Source organism: Cynara cardunculus (genome assembly GCF_001531365.2).
Source record: "Cynara cardunculus var. scolymus isolate 2C chromosome LG 4, CcrdV1, whole genome shotgun sequence".
NCBI classification, from domain to species: Eukaryota; Viridiplantae; Streptophyta; class Magnoliopsida; order Asterales; family Asteraceae; genus Cynara; species Cynara cardunculus.
Genome location: NC_037531.1, coordinates 18,018,635 through 18,035,016, shown reverse-complemented (window position 1 = coordinate 18,035,016; position 16,382 = coordinate 18,018,635).

Genomic DNA, 16,382 nt, shown 5'->3' with positions numbered 1-16,382 from the left:
ATATATATATGTGTGTGTGTGTGTGTGTGTATATGTTCATTCATGGAATAAATGGTTAGTTTGTGATAACTATGAGATTCAATCTCAATCACAAATCAATGGATAAATTAGAAACTAATATTTTTGTTAATTTGATTTAAAATTATAATTAAAGGACATTTTAGGTATTTAAATTTTTTTATTTCTCCCCTCTCTTACCTTTGGCCTCCTATGAACACAGTCTGATACCCAAAATACATCAACATACATAATGTGATACCCAAAACATATCAAATAAATTTTGAGATCACTGTGATACCAACTGTGGATCACTGTCATAGGTGAGTGTTTAGTGGTTGATCATCGGAGATGGTGTCTTGGTCAGACAGTGTGTGTATATATACATATATTAAAATAATTGAACTAATTAAAGTAAATAATTTATCATTTGTTTTATTTTAGTAAATAACATTATTTATTTAAAATTATTGACTCATATTGGACCTCATAATTATCACAAACTATCTAGTTCCGATTTGAGACCCCTATACAAGGTTGGGTTCACGTGAGATCAACATGTTTTTGTGAGACCCGTGAAATCATATTTTTACACTTAAAATTTCACAACAAAAYATTGTGAATGTAAGCAAAAAAAATCCAAACTTTCACAACAAAAACATTGTGAAGGTTATCTTAACTGTATTTTATTGTGAAGTTTCAAGTGTAAAAATGTAGTCTCATAGGTCTCACGAAAACAAACTAGTCTCATATGATCTCAAGTCTATATATATATATATATATATATATATATATACACATATATTTGATTGACCTAGATATCTAACTTGCTATGAGAGCCGACTAAGCTCAGGACGACTATCTGCTTTGCGGTTAGCCCAGAGTCACCGCATTTGAACCTCCGTTGCCATAAAGGGATTTCTATTCCTTTTTGGATTTGAACTTAAGACCTCCAGACACTTTTGACCTTTGGAGCTCAATATCAAACCAATCAGACACCACCCTTGTGGTTGAAAAARGCCATATTGTGGATGCTCTTAGAGAGACTGTCTAATTGATCTATTTTTCTATCAGATATGTTTCTTTTATGGTAAATAGTGAATTTCTGTTTTGATTTCAATGTATTTGTGTTAGGCCAATTAGAATTTTTTTTGTCATATTATATTTTGATTCAAGATTTATTGAATTTGTAACAGGAACGAGGCTGTTGTAAGATGCCAAGAACGATGTTGCAGATGGGTTCTATGTCGAGACAAAATGCAAGGTAATATCCTCGAGTTCTGCTTCTACCGTTCTCATCATCACTTACTCTGTTCTTTTACTGATTAAATTGTAGAATTTTATCAGGGTTTTTTTTTTGTTAATGTTATTGCTTCATGTTTTTGCATGATGTTCTTAGTTTCTCCCCAAAAATGTTAAACAACATTTCAGTGCGAAAATGATCAAAATGCTTCGAAGAGAAGAAGAAAACGATCATCTACGAGTGGCACATGACTTCAATTAACAAAATCATGGACACACTCGAACAAAAGAATAAAATAAAAACAAGACCCGTATCAGYAGCGTTGTATACTACTGAATGTTCAGTGAGAAGTTCCTTTATGTTCMTTTATCTAATAAATAAACGAACATGAACACATTTTTTTGTCCGTTTAGTTAAACGAACGAACGTAAACAATGGTCTTTTACGTTTTGTGAACGTTCGTTCATTTATATTCGTTCACGTTTGTTCATATATATAAATATATTTATATATTATAACATTAATACGTGAAATCATTTTAAGTTAAAATTTTAGATTCCATTTTTCCTTCTCCTATTTACCCAATTTTTCATTTTGTTATGTTATTTTTAGGATGATGAGTAACGGTAGTTGCTTTTAGTTCATTTGTGTTTGTTTCTTTTACGTCCATTTAACATTTTAACAAGCGAACATAAACAAACACGAACAAACATATCTCCTAACRAAGGAATACGAACAAAAAAATCCGTTCATTTATAATTCGTTCATTTATTCGGTTAAGTTAAAATAGCAAACACCAAAAAAACCTTCATTCATATTCGTTGGGTTCGTTTACAACCWTACATATTATAAAGGTTTATTGTAATAATTTTAGGGGAAAAAACAAAAAACCCATAAATTTATTTACTTTTAAATGACAAATTGCGTGAAAAAATAACGTATTTTAACTTAATTCCTATTTTAGGTAACGTACTTTCATAACTTACATTTTGGTACCTAAGATGTAAAGTTTTAAACATTTAAGTACTCAGGGAACCGGTTGAAGCATTAACCGGTTATYATGCCGATCTGGTATCCAACTCAGTATTATTTGCTGATGTGATTAGTAACATGAATTTTCTTAATCTAAAATTAGCCTTTTTTTAATCTAAAATTAGTCTTTAACTGGTTACCCGAGTACTTAAATATTTAAAACTTTATATCTTAGGTACCAAAATGAAAGCTTTTGAAAGTACGTTATCTAAAATAGGAATCAACTTAAAGTACATTTTTTTCATGTAATTTGTCCAATTTTTAAATTATAACAAGTAATTAATTTAATAAACCATGTGAAAAATATGCATTTTTAGAATTAAGAAAATGAAAAAATTATTGGGTTGGTGTTAATAAGTTAAAAATGGGTCTAAAAGTCTTATAGCAAACATAATGAAGAGTAAAATTGTCGGCTCAAATTTTGTATATTTTTAATCAATATTTTATTATTATAATTATCAAAATTGTAAAGTCTTCGTAATTTATATTTTCGTCTCCTTACTGTCTCTTGCTCAGAATCGTCGGTTCTGTATTTCATACTGTATCTGTTACAATCAACAGATTTATAATATTTAACGTATATTAAACAACTTTTAAAAATATAAGAGTATTATATAATTATTTGAAAGACCAGTAAGCTGTGGACATCAATCACCGTCACTATCATTATCCATAAAAATTAAATTCCACAAACATATAAGTTGACGAAGATGTCAACCATCGGTTTCTGATGTTTCAATTTTCAAGTGGAATTAAGAACGATTGCTTGCTCTAGGGAATCAATCTTTAAGGGTTAACGAAGATGCCATTTTGACATAATTTGGCAGTTATTAACTATGTTTTACAGATATAAATTACAGAATCAGATAGACTCGGTATAATCTTTGAAGGTCAGCTTAACTAACAAACAAAGGTTATGCTTTGGGATTTCTTCTTATAGGTCATCGGCTTAAGTCACTTTGGGACCATTGGGTATTTCTCTGATTGTTATCTGCAGAGTTTCATGGGATTTGTTGAGATGTGCGTAAACTGATCTGAACACTAATGGTTATGAAAAAAAAAACGTATTTTACATATCTCATTGTCGGTTGTTTTAGGGCAATGGCAGATCCATTAACAATGGGGTTGGGGTTGGGGTTGGGGGCTCTCACTTCAATAAAGTTAAAAGAATATATGTAATATTGTCTCCATTTTCTATTTTTCGAATTCAACAAGTTATTTTATTAACCGTTTATTATTATTTTACCATATGACATTTGGCCTAGTGGTATCATAGTATTTGGCCTCGTAGGAGGTTAGTGGTTCAAACCTTACCAAAAGTGATGAGGATATGCGTATTTATTTGTTGCATTTGTCGTATATAAATATTATATACTTCAAAAAAAATCATATTTWAAAAAAAAATAGAAAATAAAAAGAACGTTGGGCAAAAAGATGGATACAACTAAGTGGCTGTTTGTTTACCTCTAAATAGTTTCATTAAGAGGCATACTCTGAATCGTTAAGAACTGAATCATGTTTGATTTTGCCTCTTAATGGTTCTAAAATCCTCTGAATGATTTTGTATCATTTAACCATTAAATGACCTAATTTCATTGTAAACAATTACCAAACAATTATATTTCATTTTCCATTATATCATGAGAGCCTCTTAATCATTCTGCACCAAATAATTCAATAACTGTCAAACAGCCCCTAAGACAGAACCGGACACGTGGTGAACCAAACCTTGGTCCATTTGTCGGTGGTCCTCAAGAAACGTACAACTCTTAATGCAAGAAGTACAAGTGGTAGATGAAAGGGATACAAAGTCAAAAGGTGGGTCAAACTGAAAATGAAGGCTCACACAACGTTACGCCTAAATTTTAAACATAAATGGAATCCGCTAAAGCAGCGTGTACAATTATCAATGACAAATATACCCCTTGACTCCCCATAATTCGCACGTTTTTAACAAGATTTGGTCCACATATAATTTTGGCAATCATTATAGAATCAATAATTATGCTTTATGTATTTTTTTATTTTTTTATTTAAGTGGAGTTTGTTTTTAAGATGTGATGAAATCTGAAGTCTGATTTCAAACTTTTAATTTATAAGAGGTAGTTTTAAAATCTGAAATTTGGATCAATAAGATTGTTTGTTTTACATTTAAAGTTTGAAATTTTAATCAATCAAACTAGTGCAAAAATATAAAAGATAAATAGTTTTTTTTTACAAAAGTATAAAAGATAAAAAAAAAAATTTGCTAATAAATCTCTTCCGGCCCTCAAAATATGAACAATTTGATAGAGGGCGGATTAAGATTAAGAGGTATTAAAAAATACGTTTACCACTTTTCAGAGAACATTTAGAGCTTTTAAGCTCTTATTTTAAAAATAAAACAAACGCTCTTGATACCCAAACGTTTTAACGAATCAGACTTCAGAGGTATTAGGAGGTAATTTTGAAAAAAACAAACATGCCCTCAAACTAGAGAAAATGAGGTTTTTGTTCACTATATTGTTTTCTAAGAGCATATATACCAGATTTTATAAAATAAAGAAAATGAAAGTTTTGTTTTCTATATTGCTCCAACAGATTCATATATTGTTCAGTAAAATAAAAAAATTTAGAGAAAATTTTAAATAGATAGATTTTTTTTTAAACTTTTTTACATTTGAAATTTCACAGTAAAATTGTGTGAAAGTTCGGTTTTTTTACCTTCACAACATTTTGTTATGACGTTTCAAGTATAAAAAAAGTGGTCTCGTGAATATAACGTAGTTTTATCAGATCCTCTACAATATACAGTAGTTTTATCCATAATGTGTTATAAAACATTTCGATTGAAGTTTTAGATTTAAATAGTATAACATTTATCATTATAGGGACGTTCCAGTCTTTTTGAAGGCTCTGTTGCATCCAAAACTTTAAATGACATTACATAAGAGATAACAACATACATATATGTTAAGCACAAAAGGACGCTAATCCCTGAACGATCAACAATCTTAACCGAACATATATCTAAACCATTAATAATTTGTATCTAAACCTAAACAATTAACAATTTTCACCTAAATAATTTGGGCTATAGTTTTACACAGATTGATAAAAATGCCCTTAACATATGTAAAATTGGACCCCAAAATTTTGGAGGCCCTTCTCAAAATTTCATATTTAACATGTTAAAATACGACTCTGTTTATCAAGCAGTACTAGGGCTGTAAACGAACCGAACGTTCGGCAGGAAGTTCGTTTATGTTCGTTTATTTAATAAATGAACGAACATAAACACATTTTTTTGTTCGTTTAGTTAAACGAACGAACATGAACAAGAGTCTCGTTCGTTCATTTATGTTCGTGAACGTTCGTTTATATTCGTTCGTTTATGTTCGTTTATTTAATAAATGAACGAACATAAACACATTTTTTTGTTCGTTTAGTTAAACGAACGAACATGAACAAGAGTCTCGTTCGTTCATTTATGTTCGTGAACGTTCGTTTATATTCGTTCGTTTATGTTCGTTTATATATTAAATTTAATATATATTTTTTTATTTATTTACTTTGAATTCAAATAATATTTATTTATGTTCGTTTATGTTCGTTTAGCCCGTTCATTTATGTTCGTTTAGCATGTTAACGAACGAACATAAGCGAACACGAACACACCTTATTTCTAAACGAACGAATACGAACACAAATATTTTCGTTCGTTTACCGTTCGTATTCGTTCGTTTGTTCGGTTAAGTTAAACGAACGAACATGAACAAACCTCCGTTTGTGTTCGTTCAGTTCGTTTACAGTCCTATCAAGCACTAAATACAAATTATTAATAGATTAAGAATTATAATTTGTTGATAATTTCCTTCCAAAATGATGTCCTATATATGTGGAGCCTATAAAATGAGACGCATATTTCCAAATATAAATAAATTAAAACAGTTTCTCGTATATTTATATCCGAATAGTAATTTCAGATTTTCTATTCGAATCAGGAATCCCGCAGCATCACATAACTATACAACTCGTTATTTATTTTATCGTCAAGAACTTGTCAACAAACTGATCGTAGACTTTGACGTCTCGTATGTTATTTGTTTGGGTTTTCAAAATCTAATCAGATATAACAAAAAATGATTAATGGTCTAAAAAACTAAGACAAATAAGGGTTAGGCTTGTTTGTTAGTAGCTTAACGAGTTTAATGAGACTCACAGCTTATTCGGTCAGCTATACGTGATTTTTTGATAGCGACTTAATGATACACAAAACGGCTTATTCAATAAGCTTCTATGTGGAGCTTAATGCAGAAAACAAAGTTTCTTCTGAATTGTCCCTACCAATTAAAAAACATGTTCCTTCTAAATACGAAAAAAAAACCCTCCAAACATAAGTATTCTTAATCTATACATATAGATTTATCTACAGAAATTACTTTATCTATACATGACTTGATAAAAAAAATCAATCAGATAACCCCTTAATTTAGGCTCGCGTGGAATTATGACTAGTTAAAAGTCAAAACTAACATGAAGTTGATGGGTATCAGTTATTATAGCTTTGATTCAAACTTTTTTTTTTGAAGTACATAATATTTATATACGGCAAATGCAACAAATAAACTCACACACCTTCCTCACCTATGGTGAAGTTTGAATACCTGACATTCTAGAAGGCCAAGGGCTACGATACCGCTAGACCAAAGACCCTTTAGTTTTGATTCAAACTTATCAGAGCATCTACAAGAGATTTTTCATAACTTTTTTAAAACGGAGAAATCTTCAAATTTGGAGAAGTGTCAAAAATTGATTATTTAAGAAAGAGAAATGACTTTTTATTATTTATATATCATCGAGAATCTTTGAAATTAAATGTTTAGAAAAGAAAAATAATATTTTATTAATTGTACTGAATATTTTGATAGGGCAAATTGTATGATAAAATAACGTACTTTAAATTGATTCATATTTTGGGTAATGTATCTTCATAACTTTCATTTTGGTACCTAAGATGTAAAATTTTAAATATTTAAGAATCTAGGTAACTGGTTGAAGCATTAACCGGCTACTATGCTAATGTGGCGAGTGATGTGGTATCCAACTCAGTATTATTTGCTGACATGAATATCTTAATCTAACTGGTTAATGCTTTAACATGTTTAACCGGTTAATGTTTCAACCGGTTACCCGAATACTTAAATATTTAAAACTTTACATCTTAGGTACCAAAATGAAACTTTTGAAAATATGTTACCTAAAATATGAATCAAGTTAACGTATGTTACATTTTCATGCAATCTGTCTTATTTTGATAATATAAATAATATTGTAATCTCTAAAATGAAGAAGCTGTTGGAGATGAATCTAAATCTTTTTTAAAAATTTTGACTCTTAAATCTTCATTTTAGAGATTTTTTTTTATTAACTTGGATATCCAACCCGCTATGCGAGCCGACTAATTCCAAGACGACCACCTGCTTTGCAGATGGTCTTGAGTCACCGCATTTGAACCTCCGTGATCACAAGGAGATTGTTATTCCTTCTTGATTTGAACCTGGAACCTCCTGGTATTTTTGACATTTGGAGTCAAGCTCAAACCGATCAGACACCACCATTTGTGTTTCATTTTAGAGAATTTGTTGAAGAGGCTCTCAGTAACTATTACTTAAAATATAAATTATTTTAATTTTTATTATAAATATTATGTAGATCTTAATTTAATAATAAAAGGCTTATAATTAAATTATTAATTATAATAAATTAAATTAAATTAAATTAAATGGAAATTTGTTTTTAGACTGAGGCATGGAAGGAGTGTCGGTAAGGACCGTAGTGGGATGCCTCGTCGGTGAAGAGTATAGATTTGAAAGCGATGTTTCATCCGACAAATTGTTTTTCTTCCCTTTTTCTTTTTAAGGGATTTTTATTTAAATTATTATGTTTTATTTTCAGTCATTTTCTTTCCAAAATAATCATAGGTCCGTAAAAACCCACGTCTGATATATGGATTTCTCTATGTAGTGGTCGGCCTTCTAGAAGCTTCGCCAAAAGCTGTAATTGTGAACCCAGTTAAACGACAATTTTTTTACACTTTCTACTCTTGTTCGTAAAAAAAAATTACATTTTTCACCAAGGTCTGTAAAAAAATTTACATTCTTCACCAGGTCGGAAAAATAAAGGGAATTGTTTGTCAGTTGCTGAATGGTTTGATGTAGAATGATCAAGTGGTCAGAATGATTAAAATACAATTTTTTTTTATTAACCTGGATATCCAACCCGCTATGCGAGCCGACTAATCGCATGGCGACCATCTGCTTTGTAGATAGCCTGGAGTCACCGCATTTGAACTTCTGTGGTCATAAGGGGATTTTTATTCCTCATTGGATTTGAACCTGAGACCTCCAGGTACTTTTGACCTTTGAAGTCAAACTCAAACCAATCAGGCACCACTCTTGTGATTTAAAAGACACTCTTAATATAGTGTAAATGAAATATAATTGTTTGGTAATTGTTTACAATGAAATTAGGGCGTTGAAAGATTAACGGAGACCCAAAATGCATAATCATTCAAAAAAAAATTAGATTCATTAAGAGACAGATTTTTTTTGTCAAACAAGATTTATCTTTTAACGATTCAGACATTGTCTCTTAATGAAACTATGAATAGATAAAATAAACAGATTAAAATGAATATTTTAATTGGTTTCCTCTTTTTTAAATTTTCTTCGAAAACTATTTTTCAAATATTTTTTCATCATTTCTTGACGACTCATCTTTTTTGTCACGTCATCAATTTTATATTTAAATAAATAATTGAAATAAAAATAGATATTAAATATTTAAATCTTGAATTATTGTTAGCGGGAAATATAGATATACATATATAAATAACAAAAGTTAAAAAAAATCTTTTAATTAATACAAACATACAAATCAGTTTCAACGGTTCATCGTATATCTGATATAATAAATATCTTGATTGTTTCATGATCTTTTTAATCATAATAAATGAATTATGACCATTTTTCATAAATATACAGATCATAATATATAAATTTTCAGTATCTATACTATATTATAAAACATTTGACAAAAAACTCTTAAAAATCATTTTTTATGAATGAAGTATTGTTTATTGATGCATATTACTTAAAATTTAAGATTACAAGTGATTTTGCGTAAGTACAACTTATTAATGCTTCATTTTTAAATTCGTGTAACTAACTGCAGATAAACGTAATCAAATACAGGATAAACATCTATTTTAAATATAGAAAATCTAAAATATAACTAACATAATTATTGAGTTTCTAACCAAATGTTTAATTATTATCTTTAATTAAAATTATATTATTAAACCAAAAATAAATTACTTTATTATTAGACCTAAATTAAATTATAATAAAAAATTGAGTTAAAGAAGTTACACTAAAAAAACAAAAACTACTAGATAGTTAGTTTAATACTAATATCGATTTTTTTTTTAAATTTCTTATGCTATCTTCAAATTTATTTTTAATTCAAAAATAAAAACATTATCGTTTTCTCAAAACCACATAAAATTGTATTATATCGATAGAGACAAATAATAAAACTAAACATTAAAATGGAGATTTATCTTGCTGCATTGCACGGATACCCTTCTAGTTTTTATATATCTCCTTTAATTGATTTGTATAATTAGAGAATTTGTATTTGAAATTCAATAGTAGTATACAAATGTGATATAACGAGATGTAATATTTTATTATAAATTAAAAATAGATAATTAATGTAATTTCTCATTAAAAATAAGTTTTGAAATATAAGTTTGTATAAATTTACATATTTGGTCCCTGTATTTACGGACCTGGTTCAATATTTTTTATACTTTGACCCTTCCACAAGTTGCGGATGCAGTGACATTTTTATGATATTGGGAGAGAAATTGGCTAAAGATGAAACCAAAGCCTGAAAATAGCTATTTTAATTAATTTTTTTTTATTTTTAAAATAAGTGAAAGTTCAAATAAGAATGACAAAAAGGTTAAAAATGTGTGAATGAAGGGTTCATATGTAAATTACTGATAAACCCATCGAAAAAAATCCATTTAAGATGAATGCGTGAACTCACGTCTGTTTACCTGCTTTTTTACTAATTATTCACATATGAATATGCATATGTGAACCTTTTTACTAATTATTCACATATGAATATGCATATGTGAACCAAACGTTTGTTTTATTAATTATTTGTATATGAACATTTGATTTACACATTCTCAACCTTTTTGCCTTTTTCACTTGAATTAATCCCCCCACCCTTACAAATATAATTTTATGGACCGATAAACATTTGTCAAGGTAGTGGCAGATCTAGAAACTTAGGTGACTGAGGTTAGACTTAGGAGTATAATTTTTTTTTCCGTTAAGCCAAATAAGCTACTCGAACGAAAATTGTTTCGGGTTAATCGGTTCAGTTTCAGTTATGCTTTGACTATTACTGGAGCCTTTGAGCATATAAAACAATTAACATGTGATAACCCAGTTACGTTAAAAAAAAAAACAAGATATTGAGACAGATTTGTTAAAACAATACAAAAAAAAAACTAGATATTCAGATACCCAATATTGAAATGGATTTAACAGAACAATACACAAGATAATGAGATTAATTTATTTCTTCTGGTTTTGGTGTAAAAATACCAAACGTATGTGGTCTTGTAAAAATTGAATGAGAGGCCATTTACCAAACACTTACTCAAGTAAGCGTTTATCAAGTCACATTACCTTACCGAATGGATATGACAATAATGAAGAATATTACCCGGTAATAGGGAAAGCAATAACCAAGAGTCTTACTTGGTAAGTGATGACGATGCTCTTACCATGATTAGCTCCTACGGATAAATTGTTACATACGTTACCATTTTGATGGAATAAAATCTTACCCAGTAAGTAAATGATAGTGTTGAATTTTACTGGTAAGCGTTAGGTAAACGCCCCTCGAGTTCTTTAAGAATGGAACCGAACCATTTGTGAATGGTAATTTTTTTAAAAGCTAAATCCAGTTGTTTTTATTAATTTTTGACTCGAATCAAGAGACCCCATTACTTTGCATGTGGCTCCACCACTATGTCAAGGTGATACATAAGAGATGTAATAGATCCCGATTCATGTACAGTGACCATAACATACAAAAATCGACTGTTGAAAATGTTTTATAATATACTGTAAGAAACAAGTTGTAGAAGACAACGATTGTAGAACTGATAAACAACAATAACTGATTGACGAATGGCTCGTCGAATTAAAACTCAGTAATACACGTAATCATAATGATTACACAGGTTATGTCAACAAAAGAATAAACACGATCACTTTGGCTCAAATGTTTCATAATACCCACATCTCAGTTGACAAAATACAGATTCGTACGTAACAGAATAAATAAACGCTTTTCATTGGTTCATTCGTTTGACTTTTTTCTTTATTAGTTTTGTTTGATTTTTATTTTGAAATAATTTTTCGAGTTAATTTTAATTTGTTTAAGCAATAGATTTTTCACTTAGAAACGAACGTGTTTGCTTTTGAGACGAACATTCAGATTTTTGGTCGACCGTTGCCTTTTTTTTGAACATTCAGATTTTTGGTCGACCGTTGCCTTTTTTTTGAACATTCAGACGCACGTGTAACATACTAAGAAAGTTTCAAAGTAAAAGAAAATCTAAATCAATCTATTGGTTCCCAAACTGCCATTCAAACCCTTCGCCCCCAACAATATCACTCTTCGCCACCCTTGCCGCCCCACCGTCGACCAGTGTCATCAGTCTCCCTCTTGCAACAATTTAATAGAGTACGTACAAACATAAAAAAAGAGAGGAAAAAATGGAAAACAAAAAAGTACCGAAAAACGAGAAACTGATGGCAAGGGCCAACGACGATGATGGACGGTGATAGAGAGCGGACAACGATAGTGAGACGAGGGGTTTGAATTTTGTAGGGAATGGGAACGATATAAGGATTTTTTGAACCTTTTTCTATCAGTATAACAAAAGTGCTTACAGTAAACCATAAGGGTGGGTGGTGCCTGATTGGTTTGAGTTTGAGTTTCAAAGGTCAAATATGTTTGGAGGTCCCAGGTTCAAATCCAAGGAGGAATAAAAATCCTCTTGTGGCCACGGAGGTTTAAATGCGGTGACAACAAGCTACCCACAAAATAGGTGGTCACTCTAAAATAAATCGACTCGTATAACGAATTGGATATCCAGATTAATAAAAAAAAAGTAAAAGTATGAAACAATTTATCTTTCTATTATTTAACACGTCAATAATGATTTCATAAATAATATATAAATATAAAATAAAAATCCACACATATTATAATGACAAGAGGATATATAAATATATATATATATATATATATATATATATATATATTTGTATGTATATATGTGTGTGCATATTGGACCTCACCCACCATTCATCTCCACCCACCCATCCACCATGTTGTTGTTACGTGCATAACCACAATGGTTGGACACAAGAACATCAACATTACATCCATCCAAAAGGTGCACATTAAACACCTCCAACAATCATGAAAATATATTATTCATTTTAGGACCAAATGTATAAGCAATTCTGGGTAAAAGTTAATTACCGATAATTTTAATCAGTTTTATATGGAACCCATTTTCAAGAACAATAATGTGATGAGACATTTTTTTTCTCTCACTTTATGATGGAGGCTAACCTGGGTAGGCATGGCAATCGGTCGGGAAATGTAATCCCCGGCTCCGGTCCTCGGCGGGTGCGGGGAATCGAATCCCCTCCATGTTTTTTGTTGGGTCTATCCTCAGTGCATCCTGATTTATCCCGGTCAATCCCTGATTCACCAATAAATGGTTGAAAAAATAATATATTATATAACACATATAAAAAATATGATTTTAATATATATATATATACATACATACACACACATACATATGAGAAACGGGTGGTTTGGGAAATACATTACCCAGCCCTGGTTTTCCACATGTCAGGGATCCTTGCCTCGTACTCGGTGCCTGTTTTTACGAGAATCAGTGGCCCCAAACGGGCAGGTGAATTGGGTTTCCCAACGGGTAGGGCAAATCACCATTGCCTAAACCCTCTGCCTGCCCCGGGGGGGGGGGGGGGGTTGAACTCGAGACCTGTCTTGTATTTAGACAAAGTTACCTCATTCTTTTACCAACTGACCAACACGCCAGAGGCAAAATGTAATTAAATTTATAAATCAACTTATTCAATGTAATTATCAGTATTTTTTTTTGTACTTAGTGTAGCAAACGTTTAATTCTTTTTATTCTGTAACATTTTATCTCATAAATTAGTTTATACACGACATTGGACGATTTTGATGTAGCATTTTTCAACGTAATCAAGAATATGAAAATAACTTCACGTATACGTCATAATCAATAGTTACAAGATCTATTAGTTACCAGTTAAAACATCCACAAAACTGGAACAGTTAAACTTCTGTTACACTAACTGAGAAATACAATTAACAGTTATTTTAAATATAAATCAAGACAAATTCTGATGAAATCTAAATCATTTTCGACCTTCGATTTAGGTACAAGTACCTAACGTCATTTATTGCTGCAAGACTCGACATCAGATATAATCTATGGTTTTGTGACGAGTGTAATGAAAAGTCAAGGTTAACAATCATGATGGTATTGAATAAAATGAGTGGTATCTTTCATCATCAAACAACACTATCCTTTTCATCCAACACACCATCACACTTTATAACAATGGCCTACAACACCAATTCTAGAAAGAAAAGTCCACTTTATAAAGTTCCATAACTTCTATGTTGGAAGCAAATCCAAGTGAACTTATGATTATTGCCACAAAGATGATGATGATGTATGTAAAATAACTGGGGTTGTGGCATACTGGTTAAAATGCAGGTAATGCAATGGAAATTTCGTCGTTTTTATGTTTGAATTCAGACGCTGTTAAAGTTTTTGGGGGACATGTAAGTTTATCTGTGGTGACCTGTTGATTAGTGTGTGTATGTAAGCTCGCCCAGATACATATGGTTAATAAAAACAGGTAATGATATGTAGAGGGTGTTTCAAATACAACTTGTATCATTCGTACAATCTATACAACTCAATTTGAACCGTCCATCTACTCTATCAAATATCTTGCTTCATAAATGTTTTGATTATTTTCTAATATAAAGTGTTGATCATAATTAATGAACTATAATTATCTTACATAAATATTCAAATCATAATAAATGAATCATAATTATTTTACATAAATATTCAAATCATAATAAATGAACCTCTATTATTTATGTGATTATTTCAATTGATTGGGTTGTATGAACTGTATGAATGAGATGTTTTATATAATAAAGCACCTTTATGTATGTATGTATGTATGTCTTGTTAGTCATGAGTCGTTAAATTGGTTTGATGGTTGTTGGTTTGAATTATGAATGGTTCGATTTCTTACCTGCATTTTTAATGCGATCCTTGAACTCAAAATAACTGGTTTAAAGAGTAGAGTTAAAAGGAAATGTTGGTTGGATAAAATCTGTTTCCTTTTCCTTTTCAGAAATTCAAGATCAGATGTTTTGAAAGTAAATTTGTTGAGACTACTTATTATATAACTCTAAGATCGATCATAATAAGGCCAACACGATTAATGTAGAGCTTATATTATATTTGCATACTAAAAACGGTCCATACGTCACATAAATTTATTTCACTATGACGTATTTAACATGGTATTTTGGGATACAACATATTCAAGACTAAGGATGTTGATTTGTCTAGACCCGGTGGGGAACCCGGCTCACCCAATATGAACGGGAATTCCCCGCTAAAACAAGTCCCCTGGTCGAGGATCCCCGGTAGACTCAAACCGGAACCGGGGGCTATTAGTCAAACCGCAGTTGGGTCCGAGGCTGGGATCTCTGGTAGTCTCAAACTAACGGATATTCTTCATTGGGTTTGACCGGGGTCTGACCAGGAACAGATGTTAATCCCCGTACCCGCCGGGGACCAGGGTCGAGGCTGGAGGCTGTTATTAAAAACCAGAGTCGGGGATTACAAAAGCCATGCCTATTCAAGACAAAATATCATTCAAGCTTGTTACAGACTTTTAAGTAGGATATTCTTAGTATGTTTAGTTAAATGAAATACATTGTTTACAGGTAATTGATGTGGAACTCACAAAAATGAGTACCCCGTGCAGTAAACAAAGAATGAATATTGAATGTGTTTATCAATTAATTCTATGAAGTTTGAAAATATAGAATTTTATATAAGTCGTATGCATGTAATAATAAATTATAAAATTAAATTTTAAGAAATATTTAAATATGAATATGAAGAAAATTGAGGGAATTACGGATTTAGTCCTTGTAGTTGGAGGGTCGTTACAAATTAGTCTCTAGACTTCATTTATCATAGAATAGGACTTGTCTTTTTCACTTTTTTTTTTGAATTAGTCCCTCATCCTAACAACCGTTAACGTCCTCCAATAAATTAGAGGGTAATATGGTAATTTCCCTATTCTCTCTTTTTTAACATATTTCATTTGCTTTTCTTATTCGAATATTTATCTACTCCCTCTAACCATGCAATATCTAGAGGGAGAAGATGAATACTCGAAAAAAATAATAAATTAAAAACTTGAAAATAGAGAAAAAGGGAAAAAAGACCATCTTGCCCTCTGATTTAACAGATGACGTAAATGGTAGTTAGAATAAAAGAACAAAAATGCCCCCTATTTAACGGAATCTTTTTAATGATCGTTAGAAAAAGAGACCAAATTCCGGTATTTTACAAATTACAATAGACATCTTGTAATTTCAAGATTGCATAGACGAAAAATGGTTCTTTAGTTTATTCCAAACCATCATGAACCAAATTTGTAGTTTACTCAAAACTCAAAAGTAAAAAAAAAAAAAAAAAAAAAAGGCAAATTGTATGAAAAAATAATGTACTTTAACTTGATTCTTATTTTGAATAACGTAATTTCAGAATTTTCATTTTAGTACCTAAAATGTAAAATCTTAAACATTTAGGTAACCGGTTGAAGCATAACCGGTTATCATGCTGATGTGCCGAGTA